General features: G+C 39.6%; 1 protein-coding gene across 1 annotated transcript in view; it reads right to left on the minus strand.

The window, feature by feature from the left end:
- The window catches only part of LOC136863558 (nephrin), a 1,173,968-nt gene that overhangs the window by 959,593 nt on the left and 192,012 nt on the right, over positions 1-22,363 (minus strand). The gene's annotated exons all lie outside the window — the stretch shown is intronic.

The raw sequence follows: 22,363 nt of genomic DNA on the forward strand, positions 1-22,363 counted from the left end.
ACTTGGCAGACTCGATCTTGACTCAGACCAGTGGTATTTGAAGGTGTTCAAACACGTCAGCATCGTGTAGGTAGATTTATTTCTACGCGACTAAATTCCTGGACTTCGGAGTCTCCCAAAACCGTAAAAATAGTTAGTGGGAGGTAAAGCAAATAAAATTATGATTTATTATTAACATTGGTATTTACCACTACGACTACTCAACGGCAAATATCAATACAAGTTTACTTTTCCGTTCCTTTTTTTAAAAAAATCGTCAATCCTGAATAGTCTATCGCAAGTTACATTAGATCAGATTAGAAGAAGTAAAATTGTCTACTTACTGACCAGAATAATTAAGGTTCTATTTCTATTTTGCGAAAGAGTTTAAAGATTCTCTGTGACCTAGTATGCGGTTTCACATCAGGATGTCCGACTCGTTGGCTGAATGGTCAGCGTACTGGCCTTCGATTCAGAGGGTCCTGGGTTCGATTCCTGGCTGGGTATTGGATTTTAACCTTCATTGGTTAATTCCAATGGCCCGGGGGCTGGGTGTTTGTGCTGTTCCCAACATCCCTGCAACGCACACACCACACATAACACTATCCTCCACCACAATAACACGCAGTTACCTACACATGGCAGATGCCGCCCACCCTCATCGGAGGGTCGGCCTTATAAGGGCTGCACTCGGCTAGTAATAGCCACACGAAATAAAAAAAAACATCAGGATGGCAAAGGAAAGAGCGGATAAGAAGTGGTCAGTCACATGAACACTTAGTCATTCTTGGCAGACCTAGTAGGTAATTATGGGAGTGGCTTTTATGGCCAAACTGTACAGACAACAGCAAAGACGTTATGAAGAAATTACAGCATTAAACGACTAATGGTATACAACTCCAGGTTACTGTACACCAGCCCTGTCCAACGTGGCGCCCGCGGGCGCCATGGCGCCCGAGGTGCCCTTTTATGGCTCCCTTCGCAATTAATTTCCAAATTAAATTTTACTTAATATTTGAAAACAGTACTTTTGCAATTCAATAAATATTCTTACTCTTCTCTTAAGAATACCGTCCTTGAAGTCAGAAAATTTGTTATATCCGTACCTCCAAATACACAAAGAGCTTGGAGTAAAACATAAATGTGATCTAGGCCTAACTGAATCGTGTCCGCAATTAGTGAAGAAATAGAAGAAATGTTCAGAAAGAGAGCTATTCGACATGTAGGTAAGTAGTTGCGACAAAGGGAAATCCTCCACAAACCTCTCAATGTGGGTGGGGGGGTGCTAGCGCCAGGTATGAGGCCCTCTCCACTCACGGAGCCAAATATAGCCGCATATTTATTCTTCCAAACAGAACCGCTTCCTTATGATTCACTTGATTGCAATGCCATAAACTACCTACCATGACAGAGTTTCACCAGGATGACAATGGGACACCAAATTTGCCCACAAAGTAACTTTAATCCCAACAAAGCTGTGCCGTAAACAATGAACAAACGATTTATGAAAGTCTTGCCATTGGAATGTTCCCAGTTCTTAGCTTTCAGGCGAACATTCAGTATTACTTGTGAGCTTATGCAGGGCTTATGGAATACGTTTTGAGTGCCTTTGTTGTGATAAGTTGTACATTCAATATGTTTCGTTTGCTATTTTTCATTGCTATTTAAACTTTAAATTATTCAGTTTATAATCAGTTATATTTCATTAAACATAATTCTTCTTAACATGGCTAAAAGGCAAAGAAACTATAACTTTAAGATTCAATGGGAGGACCAGTATTGCTTTATTGAAAACAAAGGAAAGTCTGTGTGTTTATTGTGTAATGCTAGCGTGTCTGTTCCTAAAAGAAGTAATGTACAGCGACATTTTGTGACTAATCACAAAAAAATTGACAGTGAATTTCCTGTTAATTCTGAACTAAGAAAACACAAAGTGAAAGACCTAAAATCTAAATTAGTATTGCAACAATGTGCGTTTAAGAAGCCAGTTCAGCAAATGCGTAACGTGACAATAGCTTCTTACAAAGTTTGTTAGATCCTAGCTAAAAGGAAAAAAAAGCTTTCAGTGATGGGGAAGTAGTGAAAGAAGCTATGCTAAATGCCGCTGAATCTCTGTTCGAATCTCACAAAGATAAATCTGAACTGATATCTTCAATCAAAGGACTTCAGTTGTCTCACCAAACTGTTGCTATGCGGGTTGAACAGATTTCTAATAATATGGAATCTCAATTACATCACGATTTGAAATCGTGTGAACATTTTTCACTCCAGTTTGATGAAAGTGCTGATATGTCTGACACAGCTGAGCTGTGTGTATTTGGTAGAACGGTTTTTAATGATTTTACAGTAAAAAAGAATTTGTTAAGCTATTGCCACTTCATGGACGTACTAGGGAAGAAGGCATATTTAATGCTTTCGTTAAATTCACCAAAGAGAGTAACTTACCACTGTCAAAGCTTGTCGCTATAACAACAGATGGAGCACCGTCCAAGACTCGTAAAAATAATGGATTTCTTCATCTTTGCGCTAAGGATGAATCATTTCCAAATTTTCTTTCTTATCATTGTATTATTCACCAAGAATCTTTATGCGCGAAGGTTTTAAAGTTCGATCATGTCATGAAAATTGTAACTCATGTCGTCAATTATATAAGATCGTCATCTACTCGTCATCGATTGTTCAGAAATATTTTAAGTATGTCAGATTCGGAGTATGGTGACGTCATCCTTCATGCAGACGTAAGGTGGCTTAGTAGGGGGAAAACACCCGAAAGGTTTTGCTGCATGTTGGATGAGATACGAGACTTTATGAAATCATCTCCTGGGAAATATTATCACGAACTTGATGATATATCTTAGCTAATCGAATTAGCACTCTCGGCAGACATCACCTCAAAATTAAATGAGTTAAATCTGGAATTGCAAGGAAAAGATCATAATATTTCAGGTATGATAAGTATTGTCAATGTATTTGAAAAGAAACTTAAGGTATGGATTGTCCATTTAAATAGTAATTCCCTTTCACATTTTCCAAATTTGAAATCTCTGGCAGATACAGTAAATGGCGGCAAACGTGATTTTTCATCTCTTGCTAAACATCTTGAAACACTTGGGTCCGAATTTGATAGCAGATTTAGCCAGTTTTCAATGCTTGAACCAGTGATCATGTTTGTCAATAATCCCTTCGCTTCTGTTAACGTTTGTGTGCTTTGAAGGAGGGTGTGTGAAATATTCGAAAATTATAATCCTGAAGAATTAGAAATGGAAATTTTAAGCCTTCCGTCAGACCTTTCTTTGAAATCCTCCTACGCAACATGTGGCAATTTCTGGACTCTGGTGGACGGTAAAAAATATCCCATTACCCGCAGTGTTGCTCTGAAGATGCAATATTATTTTGGTTCAACCTATCTTTGTGAAGTCGCGTTTTTTACTATGAACATAATAAAAAACAAATACCGATCCTGTCTGACAGACTCACACCTGGATGACCCGTTAAGAGCAGCCTGTTCCAGTTACACACCAGACTTTCTCAACTTGCAGCGAGCATGCAGTGCCAGATTTCACATTAATTATGTGGTTAAATATATTTTCATATAATTTTTAATTCTATTATTATTATTATTATTATTATTATTATTATTATTATTATTGTTCCGAAGTATCTGTGGAACAGCAGAGGTGAAAGAAGGTGCCGGGGTGAACGGGTCTAACTAAAAAATCAAAGTTAATTTAAAACTGTAACAAAGGTTATATTTTTTCTCTCTTTTAAAAGAAACAACAAGTAACAAGGTACCAGTAACAAAAATTTAAGTCTAGGAAAGACAAGATTGGTGATATAAACAGAACTTGGGCTTCAAGCTCTCACTTTACATTCCCTGAGCTCTCAGCTCCCACAACACATATTAACCAAAGGGCAGAAATCCCCTCCATACATGGAGCACTTACTCCCAACGTTGAATATGAAGCCTCTCTGAGGCACTTTTACCACAAATAAAAGAGCTGACACGCTCTCAATTTTCTGAGCCTATTAAAGGCCACAACAGACTTCACCATTAACTGCCCTCAAGGCACACTTACAAGGAAACAGGGGTATCTTTTACCCAACCTACTGCGCCTTAGCAGAAAAGAACAGGTTAAGTAAATGGCCCAAAATACAAAGATGAATGGAGGCGTGTACTTGCACTCCTATATGAAACTTCTTAAAACCTAAGAGGCACTAGGCCGATGAAACAGGGGCTATTCCCAAACTATGGAGGTGACTCGTATAAGAAAAATTTTAAGGTATTGCAGATGGGAAGAAAACCAGTTACAAAACGCAGTCACCTCAAACTAATATGAAGGGGAGCTTGAGAGGGTAAAGCAGTCTCTATCCCCGAATTGCAGGTACAGATCTAATGAGGTTTTTACATCAAACGGAAAAAATTACATGTCGAAAAGATAGTTTACATTGTAAAGGGATTCGGACCTTTCCCGAAGGTTAAACTGCTGAGCTAGCAAGAAATAAAGATGTTAAACGGCCATTACCTTACTGAAGAACTGCTGCCTGATGAAAGAGGCACTTCCCGCCTCCTGCTACATGTCCATACACAAGGTTAGATGTTGACGAAGTGGCCGAGAGACAAGAAAATCAGCAGTTTTTATACCCTCGGGGAAAATTCGAGACCTTTCATGAATAAAACAGCCACACCCACTCAATTTTAATGGTCAGTGTAGACAGTACACTCAAAATCGAAGAAAAAAGACATGATTGGTCAAAAATTAATTACAGAAATTCTGGATTGGCTCAATTCAAAACTGGCGGAATGAAAGGATTGATATTGCCAACCCACAAATGAATGAAGGAAATTTAGTAAAGAAAAAACTTATGAATACAAAATTCCTTCAAAAAGGTTCCTTCACTTCGCACCAGGGTGCATGATCATAGTTTTTAGTAGAGCCATCTATAAGAGAATGTCCACACTTCTTGATCAATGGAAAACAAAACAAGTTGAAATCCACACAGTACTGATAACTTCGTAATCACAAAATTTACGGTAGTGACATCTTCTGAGAAACTTATGATTTGATCCAGTTTTTAAAGTTCAGAGTTTCTCCTGTAGAGGAGGATTTATTGGCGCAAGGTTTAAAACTGCGGCGTAGGGTTGTACCACCCGGTACAATTATTATTATTATTATTATTATTATTATTATTATTATTATTATTATTATTATTATTATTATTTATTATTATTATATAGTCGTTGCAATACCGATAACAGTAGTCGAATTAGTGGAATCGTACCTGTCGCCCGCATACCCTCAGTTATCATGTGAATGTGCTCGCGTAGAAACGAACGTTGGACAGCCCTGCTATACACGATAATGAGCATTCTGTTTCAAAGTGTTCCTTCTTCTAAAGTTGTCGGAATTTAACTGTTCATCAGGAAGACCATGGAAGGCAATGTGGGTAATCCCTGATGTTCAGTGTTGCGTTCTTCGTGCATCATCTTACTTAGAAACATCTCTGTGCATTTCTTATTCGTATAGATTTGGACAAATTCCTTCGAACACTTTCTCTTACTGACTTAATTTCACTTACCACCTTAAAGCAGTAAGAACATATTCTTTGCAGGAACTTGTTTTGAATTATACTGTATCTATGGCAACGACATAAATGAAAAAGAAATCTAAAAGAATCCACCGTGATTTGATCTGATGATTTCCGACAAATGAGTTGCGTTACGAAAATGTTGCAAACTTGGCGCTGGGAAGACATGAGAGTAAGGAGACTAGCTGCTCAACAAGGTGGAATTTTCCGAGCTGTCAGTGGAGAAAAGACGTGGAATTTCATTAGTAGAAGAATAGGAGTGAGTGGAGTTTTCAAAGGTAGGCGAGATCAAAATATGAAGACAAAGTTGGAATTCAAGAGGACAAATTGGGGCAAATATTCACTTAGAGGAAGAGGAATTAGGGAATGGAAAAATTTATCAATGGACATGTTCGATAACTTTCCAAGTTCTTTGAAATCATTAAAAAAAGTCTAGATAAACAATTGAAAAGGAATCTGCCACCTGGCGACAATCCTAAACGGAGATCGATGATGATAGACAGATAAACATATATATATATAGATAGATAGATAGATAGATAGATAGATAGATAGATAGATAGATAGACATTGATTTAAAGTTTTTTGTTTACATATTTATTTCCAATTACATAGTAATGTAGCCTATTTATTCTTCATCACAAGTAACTTACACTCTTTATGCAGAGCCTGTTTTACTAATATAACTGTTTCCATAATCTATGTTTACTCCAATACACATTTTTTTTTTTTTTTTTGCTTGTGCTACATGTCTAACTATGGAAATAATTGTATCCGTGAATGTGGCTGCCAACAACCTACTTCGCATGCGACAGAAATTGGTATAGTTCTATTTAGAAAGAACTTGGTATCGCTGCCTCGATATTTATTGGAACACAGGACAGGCATTGCACGTACCTTCATGTCCTTTTCATTGTTATTTACCTTGGTGAAAAACGTCTTTGATGTGAAAATCTTGGATGGGCCACTTCGTATCTTTAAACGTACCAGTTAACCCATCAACCAGTAGAGTAACGTACATACTGTATTTAGGTATTATTCTGGAGTGTTGGGAATTGCAAGGACTCTGAGAACGTACGTTGACGTGCTTGTGCGCTAGACAGCGTCATTTAAGATATGTGATTGTTGAACGGACGATATCCACGTAACGTTACTGCTTCAATTTCCGTCCCTGAATGTTTTCAGCACAGTACACTCGAATCAACTAATACACGTCAATGCGTCCACAAAAGCAATTTTTGCATTTGTTAAACGCAAACGCTAGAACAAAATGATGTTTCTGTTCTGGAAATCCTACATCAAATTACAAATATGTGTATGTATGTTCAGTCTTCAGCCCTAAGGCTGGTTGGATCCTCAACATCTCTGCCATCAGCTGTCATAGATGGCCTAGGCATCACTGAAGAGGAGTACTAGGGAAATGAGGAGTGAGGTAGTTTCCCGTTGCTTTCCTCACCGAGCCAGAAGTTGCTATTTCATATCAGTCTGCCAAGCCCACTTAAATGCATTCACCAACCGACCCTATGAGCAACGTTTTCACACCATTCATAGCAGGGATTGGCTGCACAAGGAATGGCTTTACTAGCATCGCTCATACCTCAGTCACTTTCATATTGTCAAAGCCAAGGATAAGACAGAGACACATCAATGAAAGTAACAAAATTGCTCTAGCCTATACCAGAAGACAGAAGACTGTAAACACTAGGTCCCGCCAGCAAAGGCATTACAAATATGTACGTAATTAAATTTTCACTTCAGATGGCAATACAGCACCACTTAAACTTTCTTTCCGTCTTCCTTTCTTAATCTGCTTACCCTCCAGGGTTGGCTCTTCTCTCGGACTCAGCGAGGGATCCCACCTCTACCGCCCCAAAGGGCAGTGTCCTTGAGCGTGAGACATTGGGTCGGGGGATACAACTGGGGAGAACGGCCAGTACCTCTTCCAGGCGGCCTCACCTGTTGTGCTGAACAAGGGCCTTGCGAGGGATGGGAAGATTGGAAGGGATAGACGAGGAAGAGGGAAGGAAGCAGCCGTGACCTTAAGATAGGTACCATCCCGGCCTTTGCCTGGAAGAGAAGTGTGAAACCACGGAAAACTACTTCCAGGATGGCTGAGGAGGGAATCAATAATAATAATAATAATAATAATAATGCTATTTGCTTTACGTCCCACTAACTACCTTTTCGGTCTTCGGAGACGCCGAGGTGCCGGAATTTAGTCCCACAGGAGTTCTTTTACGAGCCAGTAAATCTACCGACACGAGGCTGACGTATTTGAGGACCTTCAAATACCACCGGACTGAGCCAGGATCGAACCTGCCAAGTTGGGGTCAGAAGGCCAGCGCCTCAACCGTCTGAGCCACTCAGCCCGGCAAAGAGGAGGGAATCGAACTCACTTCTACTCAGTTGACCTCCCTAGGCTGAGTGGACCCCGTTCCAGCCCTCGTACCACTTTTCGAATTTCGTGGCAGAGCCGGGAATCGAACCCGGGCCTTCGGGGCTGGCAGCTAATCACACTAACCACTACACCACAGAGGCGGGCACCACTGCAACTCTTTAAGCATTAATATCAATCAACATCATTAGCCCACTCTACACTCTCTCCATGACTAGACAGGTGTCATATTATTACTTTGTACCGTTAAATCGTCATAAGTTCAATTAATTTGGCCATAAGCTCGCCAATTTTTATTGTTTTTTAATAAAAATGCTATTTGTTCGGGGCGTCGACCCATGTGGATCTTTTGTCCCTTAGACAACATATTGTGTGAATCTGCGTGTAATTGGAATGGCGGGAGTGTGGAATGTTGTGTGTGAAGAAAGGAAGATTAAGGACGTCAAAAACCTCCAGTCCCCACGCCAGGAATAATAATCATTACAATTAAAAACCCCTGGCCCGGCCGGGAATCGAACCCGAGGCCGCGGGGTGACAGACGGACGCGTTGCCACCCCCCCACACACACACACCGCGGAGCCGGACATTTTAATGCATCCTTTCGTGCTAAACATCCTGCCCATACCCGCAGATCGCTGTAATGTTCTTTTCCCCGCAAGGTTTTCACATATGCCTAACTAACACCCGACTCCACAAAGCACTTATGGCTTCTCTCTGCGACTTGTTTGAAATAAATGAAGGGAAAGGAATATGAATCAGTGAATGGCGTTACATTCCATGTAAAATGAAGAGTGCTTCAGAAATAGCCTCACTTGACGAAATTTTGCTATGATTGGATTAAATTAGGGGAGGGACTATCCCATGTAAAAAAATGTGTTTAGGGACTCGACCTTGTACAGGGAGACTTGAACGTTACTCTATACTCATCTTCTGGAGGGAGGTAAGTAATTTGTCAATCGTGTTTCTAGAAGCAAGAGGGGAAAGGATGTTGACACTGGAGAAGGCGAAGCTGTTCATTTCACGACCAACCTAAATCGCCGCTCCTGCTTGCACCAGATTTGTTTGCACGCAACTGCAGCAAATCGGGGCTAGGATCACTAACACTCGTCATTTTCAGTCAAGGAAACAACTAAAGCTCAATGCAGATAATTGACAATACTTAAAATATATGTCTAATTTCCACGTTTTTAATACTAGAAATGGAGGTCGTCATTCTCCAGTTACCTGATGAGAGCATTATTACTCAATATAACGCCACATTAACATGGAATGAGTGTCGCAGAATACTTTGAAATCTAGAACAAAGGAACCAATATATCTTGAGCAAGAGCTACACGATTCCTCTTGCACCGATTATTCGAAGAGAAGAGAGATCATCTTCATTCAAGTCTAGAGACATTACTAATGAGCGGCTGATCATGAAACCATTCTGCTATCTTCATATGGAGTTATTTTTTACTCTTAGATTTGTAACATTTACTCGTAAACCAAGCAAACTAGAGTAGTCAATTCACTTGAAAGGTAGGCTACAACATTTCCAGCCTGGAATATATTGTCAAATTTAAGGTAGTAATTAAACAGAAGAACTCCTACAAATTACTCCAAATTGAAGTAAACTCAATTAGTGAGGTACAAACAACTGAACAAAAAGGAAGTGTAATTTTCAGGTAAGAAAGAAGTAGGAGAGTTGGGGAAGGAGTCCACGTGCTGTATATGTAATCAATTAGCAGGCGGGCTGTGAGTGAGCTCGACAATGAACTCAGGTCACGTGAGGCGTCCTGCATAAAGACGTAAAACATGCAAACGGCATCAGTTCAGACTAATTCAAGTGTTGATAAATTTCACCGTTTTTTCACACCCGAAGTGTAATGGTTAGCACCATCAGCTACCTTCCTCAGAAGACCGGCTCCAATTCCGAATCCTGACAGAAATTAAAGATTGGCACGATGCTGATATGTGGATGAAGATGTCAGCGTATCTGAAAGGAGTTGCACCGCCTCCAGGAGTATGAGGGAGTGAATTGTATTCACTGTTTTAAAGGCATGCAGTTAGCGTGAATCCTACCATAAATTATCTACAGCATAATTGCCAATAGATTTATAAGAGCTTTTCAACTGAAACACAGAACTGGCAGCACTGGAAATAACTGACGTGATAGCCAAGAGGGTGTATCACTACATAGTGACATGAGTGCGCTATGTAGGGGAAATATTTGATGCTAACTTACATTCGTGTTTAAAGGTTACGTCTAAACGAATACAACGTGACATGATTCAGTTTTCATGCAAATTAGGTGTTTTGACTGAAAACATGTTCAAAGTGTGCTTGTGCTCCACGGTAACGTACGTCAACACGCTACCAACGCAACAATGGACACTCGGCCTTGTTTCCGCCTGGGCCTTAAGCCGGCATTACACCTACCGAGTACTCGGCCGAGACAGTGCATTCGGCCGAGTACTCGGCTTATGTGATAAGTACAGTCAGTACTCCGCCTAGTAGCGAGCGAGTGATTTGGGCGAGACAGTGGATAATTTAATGCTATTTGCTTTACGTCCTACTAACTACTCTTGTACGGTTTTCGGAGACGCCGAGGTGCCGGAATTTAGTCCCGCAGGAGTTCTTTTTACGTGCCAGTAAATCAACCGACACGAGGCAGACAGTGGATAGAAACGTGGCCCAACTGCTCGGCCGAATGAGTACCCCCACCACCTGACCACTCACCTCGGCGCTTCACTCGCTCTTCACTCGGTCATTGTAATCAGTCAAGTCAATATCGTGAAGGAGTGTTCTTGTGTTGCCTGGCGCGTTGCGATTTGACTGCTTCTATGACAATGGCTACACGGAGTAATGAAACAATGTTAAAATTAATTCAAGAGTACAAAACACACGAATGTTTACGGGACTTCATATCTGCTGTGTAAAAAGAGAAAAACATGCGTGATGTGCTTATCACAAGGTGGTAGAAGCTATGGATTTACCTGACTTTGGTGTACCCGATATTAAAAAAAAAAAACTGTTGTTGCTAATGTCATTTGCGATTTCCTCTATTATGGCAGGTATGATCACGTTGCAATAGTGTTTAAAAGCTCTCTTCATTTTCCCCATTTTCCTACTTCGCATACCATGTTCCCGCGCCCTTTAAATGTTTCAATGCACTGACTCTCTTTCTCGTGTAATCACATCTACTCCACAATAAGTTACTCGGCCGAGTAACAAAGAGAGTGACTCGGCCCAGTACCCGGTAGGTATAATTCCGGCCTTACAGTCAAGGTCTCTGTCATATCTTTGGCGTGCTGAAGAAATCCGTAAAGAGCCGGGAAGGGTTTCCCCAGCGACCAAGCGGTCCCTGATGTTGTGGAAGTGTGATTCAACAATAAACCAATGCCCTTAATTGAAATGTCCTTCATTGTGGAGGGCGTGACAGGACTTCTTCAGAGCTAGGGTCGTTGCCTGGACGGTGAGAGTGACGACTTTTAGATTGTCGCACACTGTCGCCAATATGTTGTCGTCTTGGTGCAGTGTATGTTGTCCACTGATGCCAAAGTAAAGTGGTAACGAAAAGAATCCTACTTGTAGACAAGTTTTTATTTATTTATTTATTTATTTATTTATTTATTTATTTATTTATTTATTTATTTATTTATTTATTAAAATACAAGATAAAGGGCCAGTGAGCTTCTCTCACTCGCATTGCAACCAGACGAATCAACACTGATACAGTACGACAGAACAATCCAGTAACAAAAGTAGGTAATAACAAAACCGTAGAAACAATATAGATTAATGTTTTATGACAGAGATGAACTGAGTACCTGTCCGGCTCCATGGCTAAATGGTTAACGTGCTGGCCTTTGGTCACAGGGGTCCCAGGTTCGATTCCCGGCAGGGTCGGGAATTTTAACCAACATTGGTTAATTTCGCTGGCATGGGGGCTGCGTGAATGTGTTGTCTGCATCATCATTTCATCCTCATCACGACGCGCAGGTCGCCTACAGGTGACAAATCAAAAAACCTGCAAACTGGCGAACCGAACATGTCCTTGGACACTCCCGGCACTAAAAGCCATACGCCATTTCATTTTCACTGAGTACCTCAGACGGTAAATCGCTAGCTTCCTGAGCTCAAGTTAGCGGGTTCGATCCAGGCTCAATCTTGGGGTACGCTTACCGCAAGGTGCTCAAATACACCAGCCTTGTGTTGATAGATTTACTGGCGCGTGTAGGAAGTCCTGCGCGACAAAGTTCCGGAAACTCTTTGTCTCTGAAAGCCGTAAGAGTAGTTGATGGAAAGATAACGGAGTGTAATAGAGGGTCGTGAGCCCTATATTCACCACATACGAAGGCATAAAATAAATAAATAAATAAATAAATAAATAAATAAATAAATAAATAAATAAATAAATAAATAAATAAATAAATAAATAAATAAATAAATAATACGACGCATAACTATTATAGTTTTAAGGCACAAGAAAACTGCTCAATAAGGAACCTTTAATAGTAAAACCAATCCAAGCTGAAAATCATGGAAATGTCAGTGTCGATAGACGAATCATAATTTGTAATTGTCGTGATTAACAGTTCATTTACTTTTTAAGTCGAAGTAAAACTTTTATATATCTGGATCGGAACATTACCATATAATGGTCATGCTCGCTGAGCAAGGCCGGCGCGAGGTGGCCACATCACTGCTGTGTAAGTCAGCCGATTTCGGCAGGCTTATCTATCCTTCACCTCGCTCGAAGTTTAACTCTCTGGCTTTCTCGCAGCCGTGTCTCCGGTACAATATATATATAAAATTTTGGTTGCTCTGACAAGTACACATACGTATATATGTACTGATTAGAAAGGATCCCTGGCATATGAATGGTGAAATAGTATTCAACTAGTTCGCTTGTTTACGTCTTTACCAAACTTTCCAGATCCATAGTTTACACAAGCCGAAAGATCATAAGGTAAATGGAATTTATTGGATAACGAATGTGTTATTCTAATCGAAATATATATACTTACAAGTTGCTTTACATCGACAGAGATATATCCTATGGCGACGATGAGATGGGAAAGGGCTAGGAGTGGGATGGAAGCGGCCTTGACCTTAATTAAGGTACAGTCTCAGTATTTGGCTGGTGAGAAAATGGGAAACGACCGATCGATATAAAAGACGGCAACATTTGTAAATGACTGAATTGTCTCTCAATGTCGGTAGTATCTACTTCTACTAGCTACTCCAATCGTGCGACCACTTTCTCCTTAAATAACCACTTTTCTTTAAAATAACAGTCAGGCTAACAATTTCCCACCGGGCGAGTTGGCCGTGCGTGTAGAGGCGCGCGGCTGTGAGCTTGCATCCGGGAGATAGTAGGTTCGAATCCCACTATCGGCAGCCCTGAGAATGGTTTTCCGTGGTTTCCCATTTTCACACCAGGCAAATGCTGGGGCTGTACCTTAATTAAGGCCACGGCCGCTTCCTTCCAACTCCTAGGCCTTTCCTATCCCATCGTCGTCATAAGACCTATCTGTGTCGGTGCGACGTAAAGCCCATAGCAAAAAAAAAACAACAAAAAAAACCAATTTCCTACTCTCTGTCATCCAGTTATAAATAAGTAATGCAACTGACTACCTATTCTGTTTTATCATAGTCATTGTTATATATTGAACTAGATTATTAATAGTAATTATGTATGTATGGTGAGTGTTGCAGGAATCAAACGAAGTTACAATTGCCTTCATAATTTCAGTTTGTTTCCGATCATTAGAAGATCATCATTATTTTTCTATTAGAATACTTAGGACGATGAGGGTAAGTGTTATCCGTTGAAATATTTAGACTGAGAACGTCTAACTGATGCAATTGGGGCAATAGTAGCAACTATAGGAATGCTAAAATGACTTCACCAATCTAACAGTTCCCTTTCATTATTTAGCCTATTACTTTTTATCTTAAATACAATTCAATGATGCCGAGCTAAAACTAGTGAAGGAACTTAACAAGGATTCCATACCTTTGCTATAAGGTAAGGTAGCTCAGACGATAGAACGCTGGCTTTCTGTGTTCAAGTTGGTGGGTACGATCCCGGCTCAATTTGGTGGCATCTGAAAGTGCTGAAATATTGAAATACACCAGGCTGGTGTGGGTAGATTGCTACCACGAAAAATAACTCTTTGAAGTAAGAAATTCCGGCACTACAGTGTCTCCGAAAACCACAAAAGTGTAGCTGGTTGGACTTCTGACTATTATTATTATTATTATTATTATTATTATTATTATTATTATTATTATTATTATTATTATTATTATTATGGAAATGAAAATCCACAGCCTGTTTCCAGTTTCAACCGAGTCAGGAATGGAATGAATGAATCCCCCATTTTGCGGTGAGGAGAGGAACTGTGCCGGCAGCCGAAGTCTGTCGCAATATCCTGGGGTAAAGATTAATGACTGGCATATGAAATAATTGTGGAGAGTGAGGCTCAAATGAAAGATGATAGGAGAAACCATCTTTCTGTCTTTTCTTCTTTCCCTAGAAGTGGATTTTCCATCTGAGCTCGTAATATTCGTACACCTAGTTTTACCCTCTCCAAAGGTTTCCCTGATGTTCTTCTATGCAGTAGTTAACTTTTCCTATGAGCGTACAACCTTCAACAACCTTACACTTCTCTTTCATCCACCCTTGCTTAACTGTCCTGTACTTTCTACCTACTTCACTCCTTAATCACATGTATTCTCTTCTGCCCTCCTCATTTATTGCATTCTTGTACTTTCTTCATTCGCCAATCAGGTCTATTTAACCATTGATCCTTAGCTGATCTTTCCTTTCTTCCTAACCATTCTTCAGCAGCGCTACTGGCCTCATTCTTCACGACTGTCCGTTCTGTATCTATTGTGTTTCTTTCAGCCTTTTCATTTAGTCCTTGTGCAACATGTTCCTTGAAACAGCCCCTCACACTATGTTCTTTCTACTTATTTAGATCCCATCTCCTTGCCTTCCTTACTTTCTTCAATTTCTTCAACCTCAGGTGCGCATTTAATGACCAACAAGTTGTGGTCAGAGTCCACGTCTGCTCCTGGGAAAGTATTGCAATCCAATACCTGGTTTCTGAATCTCTGCCAAATCATAATGAATTCTATTTGAAACCTTCCAGTGTCTCCAGGTCTCGGCCACATATATAGCCGTCGTTTGTGGATTTGAATCAAGTATTAGCAGGAAATAAATTATGATCGGTGCAAAATTCAACCAGCCGACTTCCTATTAAATTCCTTTGTCCCGATCCGAAATCTATTACCGCATTATCTTCTCTTCCTTGGCCACCACTGCACAATTAAATTCTGGACACCTTTTACATATTGTATTCAATCTTCTATCTCTTCATATATGATTTCGATTTCTTCATCATACACTGAACTAACAGGCATATAGACCTGCACTATTGAATTGGGCATTAACTAGGTGTCTATCTTGACAAAAATAATCCTTTTACTATGCTAGTCGCAGAAGCTTACCCGTTGTCCTATTTTGTTATTCATTATTAAACCAACTCCTGTATTTCCCCCGTTTGATTTTGTGTTGATGATTCTGTAGTTGCTTGACCTTAAATCCTGCTCTTCCCACCACCGTACTTCACTTATACCAACTACATCTAACTTTAGTCTATTCGTCTCCCTTTTCAGATTCTCTAACATACCACAACGATTCAAACTTCTAACATTCAACTCCCAGAATATTTTCCAGATGATTGCCCCCTCTCGTGTATTCCCCATCTGGAGATTCGAATCGGGGACTATTTTACCCCCAGAATATTTTGCCTGGGAGGAAGCCATCGCCAGTAAATCATTCATTCATATAGAGAGAGCTGGATGTACTGGGAGTTAGTAACAGCTGTAGTTTCCCGTTGCTTTCAGCCGTGCAGCAGTTTCAACAAGCTGAAACATGTTAATTATTATTACAAGGACTTATCATTCAATCATCTAGATTGCCGCCCTTGCAACTTCACAGAGGCTGCTACCCCGCCTTTCGATGAACCATTCGTTAGTCTGGACTCTCGACAGATATGCCTACTCTTCCGATATGGTTGCTTCACTAGGACGCACAAGCCTCCCCAGCGCGGCAAGGTCACTTGGTTCTTAGGGTAATAATAATAATATTAATAATAATAATAATAATAATAATAATAATAATAATAATAATAATAATAATAATAATAATAATAATAATAATAATAATAAAATCAAAACGCTTGCTATCCTTTCAAGAATAGTAGCTATTTGTCTAGTATTTGCTTGGGAAGTTGGACTGTGATGATAGACGGTTAATGTCGTCAAAGGAAGTTAATGTTTAATCGTTAATCGCTGTCCGTTAATCCTCTCATACAGATAAGAATTATTACAGTTTGAATACATCATTATGTAGCCTACATGCAAATATAATCCAAATTGGAACCTGAATGAATAGAACGGTGCTATGGCTGCATGGTCAACGTAATGACCTTCAGTTCAGAGAGTTCGGGTTCAATCTCCGGCCGTACCGTCGATTTCAACCATGACTGGTTGATTCCCCTTGCTTGGGAACTAGGTGACTGTGTTCATCTTAATACACATCTTCAAAAACATACAACACATTACAGGACAAATTAATGAATATATCCCACTACAAAGATATGGCAACAGGGAAGGTCTTCGGCCGTAAATCTCGGCTAAATCCATACAATGTATCGACCCAAGGTAATTGGGAATAGCCTAGCGTAGACGACGAAGAAGAACCTGAGTGAATACAGTTGGTTGGAACACAGTAGTACTTTCAGTTCATGACGTCGGTATTAATGTAGGCCTATATTCAACGATTATCAATGATACGGCTAGTATAGAATGAAGTTGGACAATTCCTGGAATATGACCGCGTAAGAAAAATATTGGCAGTAATATCTCCCCTGGTGAATTCCAGCTTTAAACAATGAAATCGATGTCGTAGTATTTTGGCACGTAAACCTTCAAGCTTTACAACGGAAATGGGAGGAAGGTCTGTGGAACTCATGGCATGTCCTTTCGTTTAATGAAGCTTACGCCATAGTGAAACCTTGAACTTACCATTCCATCGTACGTCGGTCACAGCTGCTGCAATAGAGCAATATCGAACTCTTAAATCTTGGGGTCGTAGCGGGGATATTTCGATCATGATCTTGACCAAACGATGGGGTTCAGAAGAGAGCCTAACTACTTGAAATGAGGAGCAAATATGTGCTTACTAGATTTTATTAAATAATAATAATAATAATAATAATAATAATAATAATAATAATAATAAAAAGAGGGTGCGATCAGTCGTTGAGAAGAAGTTGAAAGAAAACCAATGTGGTTTCAGACCACAGAGACGCTGTCAGGATCAGATTTTCAGTATGCGCCAGGTAATTGAAAAATGATACGAGAGTAATAGCCAGTTGTGTTTATGTTTCGTAGATCTAGAGAAAGCATATGACAGGGTACCGAGGGAAAAGATGTTCGTCATACTCGGGGACTATGGAATTAAAGGTAGATTATTAAAATCAATCAAAGGCATTTATGTTGACAATTGGGCTTCAGTGAGAATTGACGGTAGAATGAGTTCTTTGTTCAGGGTACTTACAGGGGTTAGACAAGGCTGTAATACTTCACCTTTGCTGTTCGTAGATACATGGATCATCTGCTGAAAGGTATAAAATGACAGGGAGGGATTCAGTTATGGAAATGTAATAAGCATTCCGGCCTATGCTGACGACTTGGTCTTAATGGCAGATTGTGCCGAAAGCCTGCAGTCTAATATCTTGGAACATGAAAATAGATGCATGAGTATGGTATGAAAATTAGCCTCTCGAAGACTAAATTGATGTCATTAGGTAAGAAATTCAAGAGAATTGAATGTCAGATTGGTGATACAAAGATAGAACAGGTCGATAATTTCAAGTATTTAGGTTGTGTGTTCTTCCAGGATGGTAATATATACTAGTAAGTGAGATTGAATCGAGGTGTCGTAAAGCTAATGCAGTAAGTTCGCAGTTGCGATCAACAGTATTCTGTAAGAAGGAAGTCAGCTCCAAGACGAAACTATCCTTACATCGGTCTGTTTTCAGACCAACTTTGCTTTACGGGAGCGAAAGCTGGGTGGACTCAGGATATCTTATTCATAAGTTAGAAGTAACAGACATGTAAGTAGCAAGAATGATTGCTGGTACAAACAGGTGGCAATAATGGCAGGAGGGTACTAGGAATGAGGAGATAAAGGCTAATTTAGGAATGAACTCGATGTATGAAGCTGTACGTACAAATGTGAGGCGAATGGAGGAGGATAGGTTACCTAGGAGAATAATGGACTCTGTTATGTAGGGTAAGAGAAGTAGAGATAGACCAAGACGACGATGGATAGACTCAGTTTCTAGCGATTTAAAGATAAGAGGTATAGAAGTAAATGAGGCCACAACACTAGTTGCAAATCGAGGATTGTGGCGACGTTTAGTACATTCACAGAGGCTTGCAGACTGAACGCCGAAAGGCATAACAGTCTATAATGATAATGTATGTATGTATGTATGTATGTATGTATGTATGTATGTATGTATGTATGTATGTATGTATGTATGTATGTATGTATGGATGGATGTATTTATGTATGTACGTATGTATGCAAAACAATGTTTATAAAATCATTCTTCAATTTTTTAAAATTATTTTACAATTAAACGCAGTCACATTGCAATGCGTGAGTGTTATCTTTTTACATCTATCGAAGAACTTTCTTCAGAGTAAATTAGAAAATATCACAGTTTAGTGGATAGCGAAAACTAGAGAAACGACAATAAAACCTGAAAATCGGGTACCTTTTGATCCAAACGGTAACTGAGAATTAATCCACACGATCCGTAGAAAATCTGACATTCAACAAGTAGAATTCCAGATTTACATTTAATTATGGTTATCCACCAGTCTAATACCGTGTCGGATATGGGAACACCCGCCGAATGGACCCTTAATCGAACTACATTGACTATCAGTTGCTTTGGATAGGTTGCGAAAGGTTACTGGAATGCATAGTGTTCACTACAAGTTAACGGCAACAGTCATAACTAAAAATACAATTCGACCATGTATTGTCATCTCGTGACACCCTTAAGTTATGGAGTAATCCCGATGCTGAAACATGCATCACCCAAACAGCTGTTCAGAAGGAACCAACAAAAATTCGATCCGAGAGGATCTTACGTTACGCTGTTCTGAAGGAACAAAACTTCGAAATGCAGGAAGCACTTATTCATCATGCATTTAGAAGAAGTGCTATACACTGAAGTGAAAGGAAAAGTGGTAAATCACTTGAAAATATTCATACAAAACCAACTTTCAGGTTATAAATGGTTATATTACTTTGCCAACACGCTCCGCATTACATACACTACTGCAGACACTACCATCGTTCAAGTCACTTCGCAAAAACACCTAACCTAAGACTTGACTATATACGGACGACACTCTAATCCTGTCGTCGAGCCTACATAGTGTCTATACACCCTAACAATAACATCTATATACACACGCAGCCTCCTAAATCTATCGTGGAGCGTAAACGGCGATCTCTACTCATCCGCTTACTCCTATGATACGCGCGACGTCCTAAACCTATCGTCGAGCGGAAACTGGGATGTCTACTCATCCGTATACCATGTCAGGCAAAATCGTAACTTCAAACGTAATTGCTGATATTTAGCTTGAAACCTGGTCGAAACTCGAACACAATGAAACGAAGCTTGCCACAGAATGAATGCAAGTCTGGAAATAAAACCAAGCCCACTCTCGTCAATAAAACGTGAAAAGACGCGCGGCTACTCAATCCACGACTCAAACACGATCTCGACACAGGCAGTGAAGTTTGGGAAAATAACAATAATATTCAGCACTCGTTTAACTTTACGTGAATATCGCCAAAACAGTAATCATCACCATCACAAGAAATTCACAATGTAATTCTAGTGTGACGCCCAAAATCACCTACCATCTCTCTGTTCCAAACATTTCTATCCACAGACTATCCCGTGAAGCGAAATTCATTGAATCTCCACAGCCAAACTATCACTTTAATAACGTCCAATATCTCATCCCACATTGTTTCCGATTTAATGATAATCTCGTCTCGTAATATAAAAAAAATATATTGAATGTAAATTTGTTACAACAGTTAATTAACACCAACCGTGTTTTCAGACTGCCCTTCTGTTCTTGTCGTCGCTTACTATAACATGCACTAAGCTGACTTTACATAAATCGTCATTTGGACTTAACTGCCAAGAGCTACAATCTTCTACAGAAATTGTTTATCATGGGGAAATTCTCGACTCGAAATCATAATTGGCGTTACAACGCACTCTTTTCGAATCTGACCATCATCCAACCAGTCAGCTTTTCCGGATTGCTAACGGAACCTCATATACAGCCTGCCTCAGAAATATCACATTTAATATACAGCCTGTCTCAAAAATTCTTCGCCATCAACAAATATAGCCTGTCTCAAAATTTATTCTCCATCGCCTATCATCACGGCGGCATTACTCATGAAATACAGGCTTCCTATGTCTTCAGCGTCTACACAACTATTCCCTCAACATTTCGTTCCAACACAATCCATTCCTTCCTGTCCCAAAAACCTTTCAAACCTCGATACTCCCATGACGAACAATTTTATAAGAATCTTTTCATTCACTTCATTACATCTTTCGGATCTCAAGGACAAAATAACATACCGTGATTTCCTATATCACATACCACACGGTGTCACAAAAATTTACATTCCCGCGAATAAATATAACTTTATCAGACGTCACTGGATTTCGAAAACGAACGCAAATCTTACTCGACATTACTGTACATACATGTTTTAACATGGAAAAATTTATCATGACGTAAATATGTTTATTATTATTATTATTATTATTATTATTATTATTATTATTATTATTATTATTATTATTATTATTTCGACTATTTTTTCTGAACTCATAGGATGTTCGAAATTACTGTATTCACCACGACTACATTATCGTTATAACATTCCTAACTTTAATCAGTCTCAACAATATCTCAAAGAATTTTAGCACATTATTTAAACTTCGCATTTTATAGTTCCTCAACGTGATTTTTATCGCCCTGAAGTGTTCCATACGACTACCAGAAATATAACACTTTCGCCTGATCATTTTTAAAATACTAATTCGACACACGCTCTGGAAAATTTTACTGGGACAAACAAATTCTACCTAAAACATTAATACAGAATATAGACAGACCTGTAATGTAGTCATCTCGGAGTTTCTGGCTACATTTTAGCCAGATGACCTCAGATTCAGCCGCTCATGGCTGTAGAATACATCATCTTCATATAGATTACTTAAGAATACACAGATTTTACACTCGCTATTAATTAACAACAACGCAAATGACGCACTCTCCTCGCTCTTTATCATGCGAACGTACTTCACTCTCTGCTGGCGACTGCGAACTGCCTCCGGGGACTCTGTTCTCGTTCACCCTAATAGGCCAGGTGTTTCAAAAGATAACAAAATCAGACCTGTCTCTGACTAGCTTCCAAACCTCCTTTGACAATTTCAAACACACAATGTAATAAATGAAATCAGCTACATATTTTAAGTAGATATCTCTGCCTTCACGGTTTTCGTCGGCGGAAGCTCAGGAAATTTTCTATCACCTTCAATTAAATACTTTTAGAAACATCTACATGAATATTTAACATAAGTTATTTTTAAGAAACAAATCCTGCACTTTCTTGTAGACGAGCGACGAGGGTTCCACGCCCAGACCTTCAGATAGAATGTGTAAATGTGGGTGGAGGGGTTTCCTTTTACAAGGCTAGAGGTGACTCTACCCTGATCATGAAGCCTGGTATTGCAATCCTCTAATTCCATAACCACTGGACCAAACTTCCCGACATTTATTCCAAACTTTCCTCTAAAATTACAATTCACAATGGTGATGCTTTTATATTTTTCCTATATTTGCAACGGGCGTAATAAATTTATTTCTGACATGTAACTTGGCGCGCTTTCTTCATATATGACCGCCACACGTGCCGCTAATCCGCCAGTACGGACGCCAACTTCTCCCCGGGCTTAATTGCATTTATATTCACCCTGTCAATTCTGTCCTCAGTTACTGTTTATTAATAATTTCGATCCTTTATTCCTGGATTGACCATGTCGCCAAAATCTATCGTCGTGAAGGTTTTTACTAAATTGCTAAATTGGTCAGTACTCGAAATAAGCCGAAATGTCCCGGCATTTCACGAGCGGGTGGCTCGCTTGCTGCTGTGAGTTCTGTTCCCACGGAGGGTAAGAATCTCGAAATAAAACATGACTACTCCCAAAAAGTTAT

Source organism: Anabrus simplex, chromosome 2, assembly GCF_040414725.1.
Source record: "Anabrus simplex isolate iqAnaSimp1 chromosome 2, ASM4041472v1, whole genome shotgun sequence".
NCBI classification, from domain to species: domain Eukaryota; kingdom Metazoa; phylum Arthropoda; class Insecta; order Orthoptera; family Tettigoniidae; genus Anabrus; species Anabrus simplex.